This window comes from Rhynchophorus ferrugineus, unplaced genomic scaffold (assembly GCF_030347505.1).
Source record: "Rhynchophorus ferrugineus isolate W39M unplaced genomic scaffold, kcgeb_rfMv2 rfM10, whole genome shotgun sequence".
In the NCBI taxonomy this organism is placed as follows: Eukaryota; Metazoa; Arthropoda; class Insecta; order Coleoptera; family Curculionidae; genus Rhynchophorus; species Rhynchophorus ferrugineus.
In genome coordinates this window covers 30,666,373-30,679,125 of record NW_027472589.1, presented here as the reverse complement: position 1 = coordinate 30,679,125, position 12,753 = coordinate 30,666,373, and the positions used below count along the sequence as shown (strand labels likewise).

Genomic DNA, 12,753 nt, shown 5'->3' with positions numbered 1-12,753 from the left:
TGTTAACCGAACAATACACAAATAAAATTAATCCATTGTTTATTCAGTTCAAGAAAGGAAAAAACGAATTAATTTATTATGTCGCCTGATATAATAAATTAAATTATTAATTTGATTTCAGATATCCATTGATTTATAAAACTTAATCGAACTATGGTAATTTAGCTTATATTTTGCTTATTACAATATGATAAATATTTCATAAATAAATAAATAATTATAAATATTACTTTCACTAAGAGTTTTTTAAAGCCTTGTTTCAAATTCTGAATTATGTTTTTATAATCTATTGTTCTATTGTACATATAATGTATTATCTATTTTAATTATGATAAAAATCTTATGAGACCATGGTTGCTTTTTATATTTAGAGATTTAAGGTTACAACTAATTATTGATTAATAAAAGATTTTTGTAATTCTTTTTCCGGCTAATTTTGATCGCTCATTGAACATTTCTTTCTAATTTATTAACGATTTAACATGAATATCAGGTATAACGATTTTTCTTCCGTCGCTTCCTTCCCAAATTCTGGGTTTTATTATAAAAACTGGCTGTATATTTATCACATTTTATGGTTTTCAATCAGTATACAAATTTCCCATTGTAAAATTTGGACAACTTTTGAAAAAATCCACATACTGATGCTATTATTTAATACTTTAGACTTTGTTGTTATTACACTGTGTAACGAAATAATGTATGGCTAAATAGAATAATATCTAGAAAATACAATGGGTAGGTTAGGACTAATTTACGATTAGTTGACGTACTATTGGTTATATAAATGGTGTAAACAAAATTGTGCAACTATTATATATAAGACATTATTAAGGTAAAAAGTAATAAACCTAGTATTTTACCTTGCGACGTTATTTCGTAAGTTAACATGCCAACTAGCAACAGGTGAAATGAAAAAGTCAATGGCGATTATCTTGACCATCTGAGATTCCCAGACTGAGATTGTCCGAGATACTGTTCCGTTATTCTGCAAGACGAGGAGAGTTACGATGGTGTAGAAATAATTGTTACAAAAGGAAGACGAATCGTGTTGTTGCACATTTTCGTTTTTAGAGATGCTGAAATTGAAGTTCGTCTTTATTAAAATAACATAATCTCTTTTAGAGTATTAGTGAATGGAGGTAAAACAACAGGGACAAAGGTTATTGGCAATATAAAATGTTTAAAATACAAGTAGATTAAAGAAAGGGGCTCTGGGTTTACCTGTAGACGAGACCTGGACAGTCGATGGTGTCTGAACTGAACGATGGTCAGCGATTGAATGCTTGAAAGTATTCCAGATAAACCTCTCGGAGTTGCCAACCAGTTTTATAACTGTGACAATGCTCTATTTGGCAATATTCCACTCCATCTCCAATTATAAATAACAAGTCAATTGAAAAGTCGCCGGCCTACCATAGTAAAACACATTTTTTTGACAAAATTAGTTTTTTTATTCAACATAATTCCCTTCAAGGGCGATACACTGATTATAGCGACCCTCCAACTGTTCAATACCATTTTTATATTACGATTTGTCCGTTGCTTCAAAATAGGCCTCAGTTTCGGCGATAACCTCTTCATTCGACGAAAATTTCTTCCCAGCGGGCATTCTTTTCATATCTGAGAACAGGAAATAGCCGCTAGGGGCCAAATTTGGAGAATACGGTGAAAGAGGAAACAATTCGAAGCCCAGTTCATGGATTTTTGCTATCGTTTTCACTGAGTTGTGGCACGTTGCATTGTTTTGGTGAAGCAGCACAATCTTTTTCTTCCTTTTTCTTCAAATGCGGTCGTTTTTCGGCAATTTCGTCATTCAAACGGTCCAATGACGCTATGTAACAGTCGCCGTTGATGGTTCTTTCTTTTTCAAGGTAGTCAGTGCAAATTATTCCATGCGCATCACAAAACACGGACACCATAAACAGGCCAGCCGACTGTTGCGCTTTACCATGCTTTGGAGCGGGTTCATCGTCTGCAGTCCACTTGGATGACTATCGATTGGACTTCGGAGTGAAATGATGGAGCCATGTTTCATCATTTTATCTGGAGACGAGGCTTGGGCAGTCGATGGCGGTACGTATAAACCAAACGATGGTTGAGCACTGAATGAATCGAAATACCCTTCAATAACATCCCAGATAAACGTCTCGGGGTTGCCGCCAGGTATTCGTTGTCGGGTTGGCGCTGCTGGTACGCCGCCCGTGTTCAACATCTGGGATTATATTTTTGGGTATTTTGTAGACCGTTATTCCACGATGTAATATTAGACATGCCTCAAGGTCGCTACAAAACTATAGATTTTTGCCTGCATTTTATATTGGCACAGTCGCTTCTGCTCGCAGTCTGCTAATGCATAGGAGATTCCCTTCTATACTCTTGTGTTTTGTGGTGTTAATCACATCATACCAAAACTAAGACTAACGCAATATCTAAAATCGTCGTTACTGAAGCGTTGGTCAAAAATTGAAATTCGTCATAGACCCGCCGTACGCTCATCACATATTAATCGGTTCATTCTCGTCGGAAATGTCAAACACACGGGGCATCCCTCGTACCACGGCCGGGCGAATTTGCCGCGACGAGCGGTACACGTGGCCAATTAGATGGATCCAAAGGAAACTGAAAGCCGTCGCGACCTTTAACGTTGACCGTCCTCGCCTTAATTATTTTAATCGAATTAGATCATCGCGCGCCGAGGAAACAATTGCGCGCACTACGTGTGCTTCGGAGGCTCTCGCCGTTGCGCAACTGCTTCAATTACCCATTCTTCGCGAAACAGGGACACTCTTTTTTATTTATTTGTTTATATTACGGTTGGTTTGGTGCTTGGCACGCGGAGATATGATGTTTCTCACTTGATTTTGTGATTTTTCTTGTTTATTGCGACAAATGGCAAACAATATCGGAATCTTCAAATTACTAGGCAGCATTGAAAAATTCAAAATAATAAAATACTCCATACATACTGCTCCAAGAGGATATTTTCTGTGTTCCTACCACATATTTCTGTTTGATAATTACACAAGTCCGCTCAATAAAAGAGTGAACTAACGTCATCTGAATTCATGAGGTTAAAATTTGGATCCATCAGCACCAGCTCTGAGATATAGTTCGTTTTGCCTTTGACATACAACAAAATTCCAATTTACGTAACATAATTAAACAAAAATACTGTTATCAAACATAATTTATTTTAACATTATATTCATCTAATAACATTTAACATATAATGAATATATTATCGAAAGACTTAACACTACAATTTTTATACAGTGATAATAACTGTAGGTTAGGGTTCTGTTTTATTATATTTACATTGAACCCTTTTCCAGACTATGGGGTAGAGTTGTAGGTGCGTTTTTATGTAGTGATATCCTCTGGAAGCCTAATCCACCTAATTGACAATTGTATATCCAAGAAATGTATTTTACATTCATTAGAGAACATATTTATAGTTTACGGTTAGTTCTTGTTGCTTTCGATACAGTAAAGCCATTTGATATCGCTGTATTTCTCCTTAGTTTGTTTTACTACTATCTGTATACATATTCCTTGATAAATCTAGATATAAAATAGAATAAAAATCACTGAATTCTCCCTAATAATGCATTTGATATATCTGAAAAACAGTCAGTGCTATTCTCTCCTCGCACATTTTACTGAAATGCTGTATATTCTGAATATTCTGAATGTATATTCCCATCATCTATGTACATAAATATTTCACACTTTAAAATATGATTTCCTATATTTATGATATGTTAATACTCAACTTTAGTTGTTAACTTTCTTTAGTTGGAACATGTCTTTTACATGTTCGAACATGTAACAGAACATGTAACAGACATCATTGTATCTCTTTTTAACTATAATAAAATGTCAAGAAAAATATTGTCTGGTTCTAAAACTAACTTACAAATTCCGGCAGGCAATGGATTAAACATCTTGATGACGTGAGTTAACCGTTATTTTGAATAGACTACACACAGTTGGCTGTGGTGGTGGCTGAATATAAGTCAGCGACGCGTTTCTTAATATTAGTTCTAGTTTTCGAAATATTATATAAATTCATTATTTTATTATTGTTGAATATAAACGTCCGTATGTTGAATGAAAAATTATAAATTATAAATGAACAGAGAGGTGCTGCTTGGGATCACCTGCCTTTGTCCCAAAATCCTTGTTATCGCTATTCTATTTTCGCAGTTGTGTAGTGCTATTGTGTAGACACTTTCCTTGTTTGTCGCTCGTGTCACTCAAGATTTGGGGGATAAAAACAAGATGTGAATGCAGAACTTTTATTTTGAGAGATATTCGAGTTTCCATCTTGCGGTAAATTTGCAACAAATTATCGATCATATGCTTGTAATCCGGCTATTTCTGGTTAACGAGAAAGTTGTGAACAAAAATGGTACAAATTGCACTTGCACTAGCTTTATAAGATATTGCAGTTACGTTGTCGGATGATTGTGGAATATATCAATCAGCAGTCAAGTGAGAGTTTATTAAAAAAAACAAACCAACGCATCTCACTCGTTCATTATTGAGGTAGTTAAAAACAGATAGCCATGTTACATAATATCTCCGTTACAAAGAAACGTTATACCATCTAAAGAATTTCATAGGACCCCTTTACGAATTGGTCTTCCATTTAGGAGACTCTATATCCGGAGCCGTAGACTATAGTTTACGGTTAAGAAACTGAGTTATAATATACAGCAACTTCAGTGCGCCTTTGGTGGCTTTACACATATTTTTTACTTAGGATAGTTTATGTCGTTACATTAGATCACACGATGCAAAACTTATAATAACCATAACCAGTTTGATGGTGCCAGAATTTTCTATTGGCATGTATGGTTACAAAATATGTCAAAACGTTCACATTAAAAGTAAACATGTGTGATAATTTATTTCCTACTGATTGTCACTTTACTGAAGCAAAAACCGAAATCGTCGATGGCATTCCCTAACATTAGTCCAAATTATAAAAATCATGTTTGGTCATAAATGATAAAATATTGATGTCAACAAAATGAAATTTTAGATTAAAATTAAGATAGCTGGAAAATAGGTGACATACAAATCGGGTGAACCCAGATGGAGTTCCAAGGAATTTTTATTCTACTTGTTGAGTTGTTGAGTTGCAGTTAAAAGTCAGATCAATAATCATTATGCTTATTTTGTGAAGAAGTATAATCAGCATCAGCATTATCAGAGCCAAACTTGTGAAAGAGTATACGAAGGTGAAGGTCGCTATGATTACGGACCACATGCCATTCGACTTCAAACGGAGTTTTACAGTCGTTAAGCATTTTTTACATAGGTCTTGTAAATCCATGTTTATCCATCCAAGATTTTGTATCTTCCCCTCAGAGAAAAAAAATTAGCAATGTTGTGCATTACGTGGAAAAGCATCATAACAAACACTGTGAAATAATTTGTTTTTATCATTTATTCCAGTTCGAATTGATTGTTTATAGCTCAGGCAATACTATCACTATTTTAGATTACTATCAATGTGTTCGAGCGATTTTATCCAACCGCATGACATTTACCATAAAACGTTCTACACACAGCAAGAAACAGATTAGACTCTCGCATTAGGTAATGTTCTATAACGATTAAAAACAAATTAATTAAATGTCCATTTTCAACTGACCCTGGTACAGTAGCATCTTCATTTATTTCATCATCGCTCGCATTGTCGTCCTCTAAGCTATTTTATCAACAAGGTCGCGGATAAATATTTATTAATATTTCAAAAAAAAAGTAAAAGGTTGCTTCGCATTGTGGTGTAAACGTTCGTTTTTTTTTCTTCGCTCTCCAGCAATATATTTTCGAAGGAGATCGGGCTGGACGTGTGAATTGAAAATTAAATCCGTTTGATTGAGATTGATTACGGAAATCAAATTAATGATTGATATCGAAGACGTTGTCAAGGGGAATGATTACGAATAATTTTTTTTCGTGTAATTGAGATATTTGCATACCGTGATAGTCGAAATATATTTGTAGGTTACGCAGAATAGAGGAGATTTTGTTTTAATTGGTTTTTCTTGAATTAACGAACACGTAGGAGACCTTTCACTATTTTAATGACGGTCGTACGATCATGAATAGTAATAATGCGAACAACGGTAATTAGTTAATGTAGATTATTTAAAAATATTTGGTTCTAAACCTGATCAAAATACAGAAATTAATTTTGGTTAAGTCAATTACACAAGTTTAATAATGTGGGTCAACTTTTCGATGATTTTTAACGTTATTTGATGGCCTGAACTCAGATTTTCAATCCACGTATTAAGATTAGTTCTAGTTTTCGAGTTATAACAACTGACACCAATAAAGATCATTTGAAACTTGGTTTTCGGCTTCTATTGTGTTTTGGAACCTATGAAAATGTAGAGATAACGTTGAAAGATCTATTCAATATATTTTAGTTGCATTTGTGGATATTATATGCTCGACAAAGGTAGAAAAATTAGGGCAGATGCACTCAAAGATGTATATTTGCAGTACTTTGGTGTTGCTGAAGTAAACACTGACAAGACATGGGTACCGAAACTGTTTAGTAACCCATGCAGAATAAATCTGTACAAATGGTCACTTGGTAAAAATGTATAATTTACTTTTTCTGCGCTAATATTATGGAGAGAACAGAAAAATCATGTAGATGATTAGTAGTTTTGATTGATAAATATCGTCGGTATAAATCCAAAGAAACAGCATAGTATAAACATCCAGGTGTATCATCAGTGTCGGAGCTACTTCCACGTACTGACAGTGACCCATCACCAATTGGTCCAGGTACAAGTGCAAAAAATGCCTGAAGAACTTCGTTTTCATCACCGGCGAGCTGTGAAAGTGATTTTGTTGTAGAATATATTATTTGTCGGACTAAATGTTGCAAAACCAATGGCTCACGCAAAGTTTAGAAGATGTTTAACGCCTGGTGAAGCAGCAGCAAGGACATCGTTTCAAATAGTTGCTACCAACTTTCCTGGTAACCACAAATCACCAGATTTCAAGCTCGTAATCGATAATTTGTTACAAAAGTACCATAAGATTGGAGCTCCAACGTCTCAAAATAAATTTTTTGAGTATTTTCCATACCAAGACTTTGGGACGATGGCATAATGAGCGATTACTGTTAGACCCTAATGAATAAAACAGACCCTAAGCTGTATACATTTATATAATACTCAACCTCCATTCATTTCTGATTTATATTTTTATATTTACATAATTCAATAAATGGTCACTAATAGTCATATAATGTATAAAAAAATTAATATGATCAAATAGTAAAATAATAAATTTACTAAATATTCAGAAAACTAACACCAGTTAAATAAAACGGGATGTCCAGTAAATTTATCCCTGCCCTCCAATTAACCTTACAAGCGGCTTTTCGTTGCTCAGGTCCAAAACTATGTATGCTTGGATTATTATGTGCTTGCTTCTATTTCTAATAAGTTTTTCATGCTAAAAAGGTTTTCATTGAGATAAATTGAATACCAAGCCATACTGTATACTCTGTCGTCCTTCACAATATTTCCTTTAAGACTCTTGTAATGTGTTGCTGAGCTTTGTCATGCAAGACAATTACTTTGTGTCTGTTACTCGCTATTATTGATCTATTTTGTAACAATATGTCGTTGATTTTGTTCTATTAATTTGGGTGGATATCTGCATTAACAGTTTTACGATACGCCACAGCAAATTCTTTTTTGCCTGACGGACAATGAAACCACAATGTTGCAACGATTTGAAATGGCATCAGTCAGTCAGTTCCGGTGATAGGTATTTTTCCTACTATCGGATCTTTTCCAGCGTATGTAGACTTCTCAAAAGTTATACTTTCTTTTTTTATGTAGATAATATGTTATGTAGAGAATATATTCACCAATAGATATTGCTGATCAAAATGCTTATTAAGGAAATAAAATTGATGCTGTAGAATAATATTTATTTCTTGTGTGGTTCTCTTAAACCGCTTGATGCAAATTTGGTTTCTCATATATCGTCTAGACTACAGGTGATAGTTATTTGTTTCACAAATATTTCTAGCTGTTTTTGACAAAAACATGGCTTAATTTTAATAGAAGCATGAATGAATAAAACAGCTATAAAATGACTATAAAACATGCATTACCTTGAATTTTACTTAACTATCTTCTAGCTTAATTTTACCAATTTATTTAATATGGTATGGTACATTCTTAATTTTTATATCAGCCTTATATATTAATTATAAAGGATTTAGAGCAGATACTGTTATTATTTATTAAATCGCATTGCGGCATCGGCTATAGATGGACGATTTGGAATGGATGAAGCTTCAAATTTAAATAAATCCTGTAAAACTAATTTATAGATATAATAGATTAACAACTCCTTTTATTTTGCATAATTAATATGTTATTATCTATTAAAATCATCAATCAGTGATGGTGAAAACTGATATTGAAAATTCGCCCGAAAATATTTTTCAATGAATTTTTTATTCAATGGAAATATAATTTATTATTTAGATCAAACAATTTCAATAGTAGTGACTGCACTACACTGTTAGCTTGATATCAATCCATTCTCCTAACCCAATTTTATATACATGTTTATACAGATAGTAGATATACGGACAGGTAGTTTATGTTAATATAATTAAAGATATTAAAAAGTAATAAAACAAGAATACCACAGCGCTGTTGTTTTTTATCTTGATCACTATACGTAACAAAAATAATATATTATCTAATAAAAATGTCGCAATATTAAAACTGCAGTAAAATCGTCCATGATTTATGTTTCACAGAAAAGCATATAAACACTTTGTAGTATAATTATAAACAGTATTCTGTTATTGTCTAGTTACAGTGCTATAATAAATATTTACATCGGTATGGTGTAACTTTAAAGATCAAATAAATCTAAAGATTATTTGTCCTTGTGATATATGGTAGTATATAGGTAGAAACAGACTTTTACTATAATTTTTTTACACGTTAATTTGTTTGCAGCCATCCCACTAAAGATTTTCAAAAACAGAATAGATTTTTCTATGATTTATTTCTCAAGGACCATCTGCACAAATTTAATAAACTAATCCGACGAGATAGTTGGAAAGGCAACTAATTAATACATAATGGTGTTCAAAAACGACTTAATCAAAGCGGAAAAATATTTAAATGATTTAGCAGTTATAGTTGCTTGGTAAACAACAGCAGAAGAAAAAATTAATCGCGATGATATCTATTCACAGTAATTTTTCCCCGTAATTATATTCATCATCGCCCAAGAAATCAGCCGTGGATAATCGAAAAATAAACAAAGCCATAGGAAATAACATGATCCAAATCCGATTTAAGCTGATGACAGTTCGAAATAGGGATGTCGTCCATGGTGAAAATATCGATATATCCTCATAACGGACGTTAGAAATGTATAATGTAAAGCAATAATTGATATAGGGTAGAAGTCACTTGATCAGAATTTTGTTCTAATCAGCGTAGGGTTTGTTAAAAATCTTTAGCAAATCCGTGGTTTATCATACTAAATTTACTTTATAACGAAAATAGCTCACTGAACCCTACAATAGACGGGCTCTATTGAGCCACCCAAAGAGGTCACTTGAGCTAATGTGTTATACAAACATCTACGTATTAAAACATACCAAATATGGGAACAAAAACGTAAAATTTGGAACACTCCCCATAGAAATTAACTGAATAAAACTAAATTAATTTAGTCACTGTCAGATTTCTCCGAAATTAAGTAATCTAATAATTTACCCTATCTTGTCTTGGGGGACTGTCTGAATAGAACTGAACTCGACGCACATTAGACAAAAATAATTATACTCTTCAATTTCTGAAAGACGATGAGATTTCGTCACATTATTGTTGATATTTTAGTCAATTTTTTTAGCAAAGTGATTCTTTTCATTAGACTTTCATAAACTTTTAGATGTTTCTTTTTTCTCAATTCCAGCTAGTTTTAATTTTTTCTTTTAAATAAGCGCATATTTATTGGGAGTGTCTGTTAAAACAGTACAGCTTCTCTTCCTTCGTGTTTGTGGCTTTGTGGGCTCCGCTTTTTATAAATGTATCAATGTAGAAATTCATAATTATACAAGATTAACGCGACTAAATATTTTACATTAAAACCATATAACATATCACAATAAACCAAACACCATAATTAAAATTAAGATTACTTGAACGTGACTCATTTTCTATGCTCAAATAACTCAATCAGTCAATATTTGACGCTTAAATTAGTAACAGTAATCATGTTGAAATCATAATACACATAATTGGTGACCGTATGATGATGTATGTATGAAGATATTCGTAATTTTTAAACCAAATTCAGTGAATTAATGTTTTTTAATATTGACACCAAATATTTGCCACATCACGCACTCACACCTAAAACAAAAGTCCGTCCCTCAACCCCCTATATTCATTTAATATCGCCTGCGTGTATATATCACAACTTGTATGTAATAATACAGGTGGCGCACTAGGCCCTTCGTCTAAACATACTCTCAATTATTTAAAAAAAACTATATACTCAATAAGCATTTAAAATTAAGTATATTTTATATAATATATTTCAGCAGTATGTACCACCATGTGGAAGGTAGCTGAAGTAATTTTGATTCCTAAAACAGGAAAGCCACCTCATGAACAGAACAGAACCTACAGAATTACCAATGTCATAGAAAAACCACTAGAAGAAGATAAAGTTCGTTGTGTAATATATTTAGATATTGCTCAAGCTTTCGATAAAGAGTGGCTTGAGGGTTTAAAGCATAAGATTAAAATGACTCCCTCGCCAATATTTGAATATTTTAGAGCCATATATAATGGACCGATATTTTGGAGTCAAACAAGAAGATGCCAATTCTGACTTGAGGAAAATACAATCAGGTGTGCCACAGGGAAGTGTATTGGGACCAGTTTTTTCATCTGCTGTACAATCGAGACTTGTTTACTTTCAATAAAAATGTAGTTGTTAGATTTGCAGATGTGATCCTAGACATTGAAGATAGCAACACTAAATCAACCAAAAATTTACAATCAGATATTGTCGAAGTACAATGCTGAATAGAAAAATGGCGCATCAAAATGAACCAATGCATAGTGATTTTACGAACAGAATAGAGCACAAGTTTTCCAGAACAAAGTCCTGAGAACTATTATACGTACACCCTGATACTACAGGACTGATTACTTGCACCGAGACCTTCAGATACCAACTGTCACCCAGTAATTCAAAAAAATTGCACTCTATTTTCGTGCCAAAATCGAAGTAATACAATTCTTGGATAATACCAGAACTAACTAACTAACTTTAAACTTGTGTAGTTTACTGTAATAGGTCAATTGAAGAGTCCCCGCCCTGACACTTTATAAATTTTGTAGCTTTCGGATCATTAGTTTGTGAATTATAGCATTTTGAGTGAAGCAACTTTTGTAATTGCGAAAAAAATGGATAAAAAGGAATTCCGCGTGTGGATAAAATATTGCTTTCTGAAGGGAAAAATACAGTTGAAGAAAAACTTGGCTTGATGCCGAGTTTCCGGATACTGTCCCAGAAAAATCAACTGTATCAAGGTATGCTAAGTTTAGACATGGCGAAACGAGCACCGAAGACCGTGAACGCAATGGACGCCCTAAAGAGGTTGCTACCGACAAAAACATTAAAAAAATCCACATAATAATTTTGAATGACCGTAAATCGAAATTGAATGAAATAGCAGACACTCTAAAGATATTAACTGAACGTGTACATCATATCATTCACGAATATTTGGGTATGAGAAAGCTCTGTGCAAAGTGGGTGCCGCGCGAGTTCACTTTTGACAAAAAACAACGACGAGTTTATAATTCGGAGCAGCGTTTGATGATGATCAAGCGTAATAAACCCTAGTTTTTCATCAACAGTGACTATTATATAGAGTAGTTGGACCGTTTGAAGAAAAATGGCTGACGAAAAAAACGAAATCGTCGAAAAACGGTCGCATTTAAAGGAAAAGAAAGTGCTGCTTCACCAAGACAATGCACCGTATCACAAGTCAGTGAAAACGATGGCAAAAATCCATGAATTTGGCTTCGAATTGCTTCCTCATCCGCCGTATTCACCAGATCTGGCCCCCAACGACTATTTCCTGTTCTCAGATTTCAAAAGAATGCTCGCTGGGAAGATATTTTCGTCGAATGAAGAGATGATCGCCGAAACTGAGGCCTATTTTGAAGCCAACGACCAATCGTACTACAAAAATGGTATCGAAAAGTTGGAGGGTCGCTATAATGAGTGTATCATTCTTGAAAGGAATTATGTTGAATAAAAAAACTAATTTTGTCAAAGAAATGTGTTTTACTATGGTAGGCTGGGGACTTTATTACCTGTTAGTGAGGCGCATTTAATAGAAAAAGAGCAGTGGTAATAACATACACCAACATTATTACAGCAAAGACTAAGATTTATTTTGCAAAGATACATTATAGTTTAGTCGGTAAGGACTAGTAACAAAGTAATAAATAGATATTATATTTTTGAAGAGATATTGGCCAAAAGATATCGATATATCGACAAAAATAACGATATCGATATATCAATATCGATAACGATACTGTCGGCATCCCTAGTTCGAGATGCACTTTTTTCGCCGACGAAAACGAGGCGGAGGCTAAGCCAAGAAAAAAAAAAGAAGCGAATCGAATGCGAAAATGCGGC

The 12,753-nt window shown here is 33.5% G+C and overlaps 1 protein-coding gene across 2 annotated transcripts in view; it reads right to left on the bottom strand.

Annotated features, from left to right (window-relative positions):
* Kni (knirps) overlaps positions 1-12,753 on the bottom strand; it is a 902,599-nt gene that overhangs the window by 541,932 nt on the left and 347,914 nt on the right. The gene's annotated exons all lie outside the window — the stretch shown is intronic.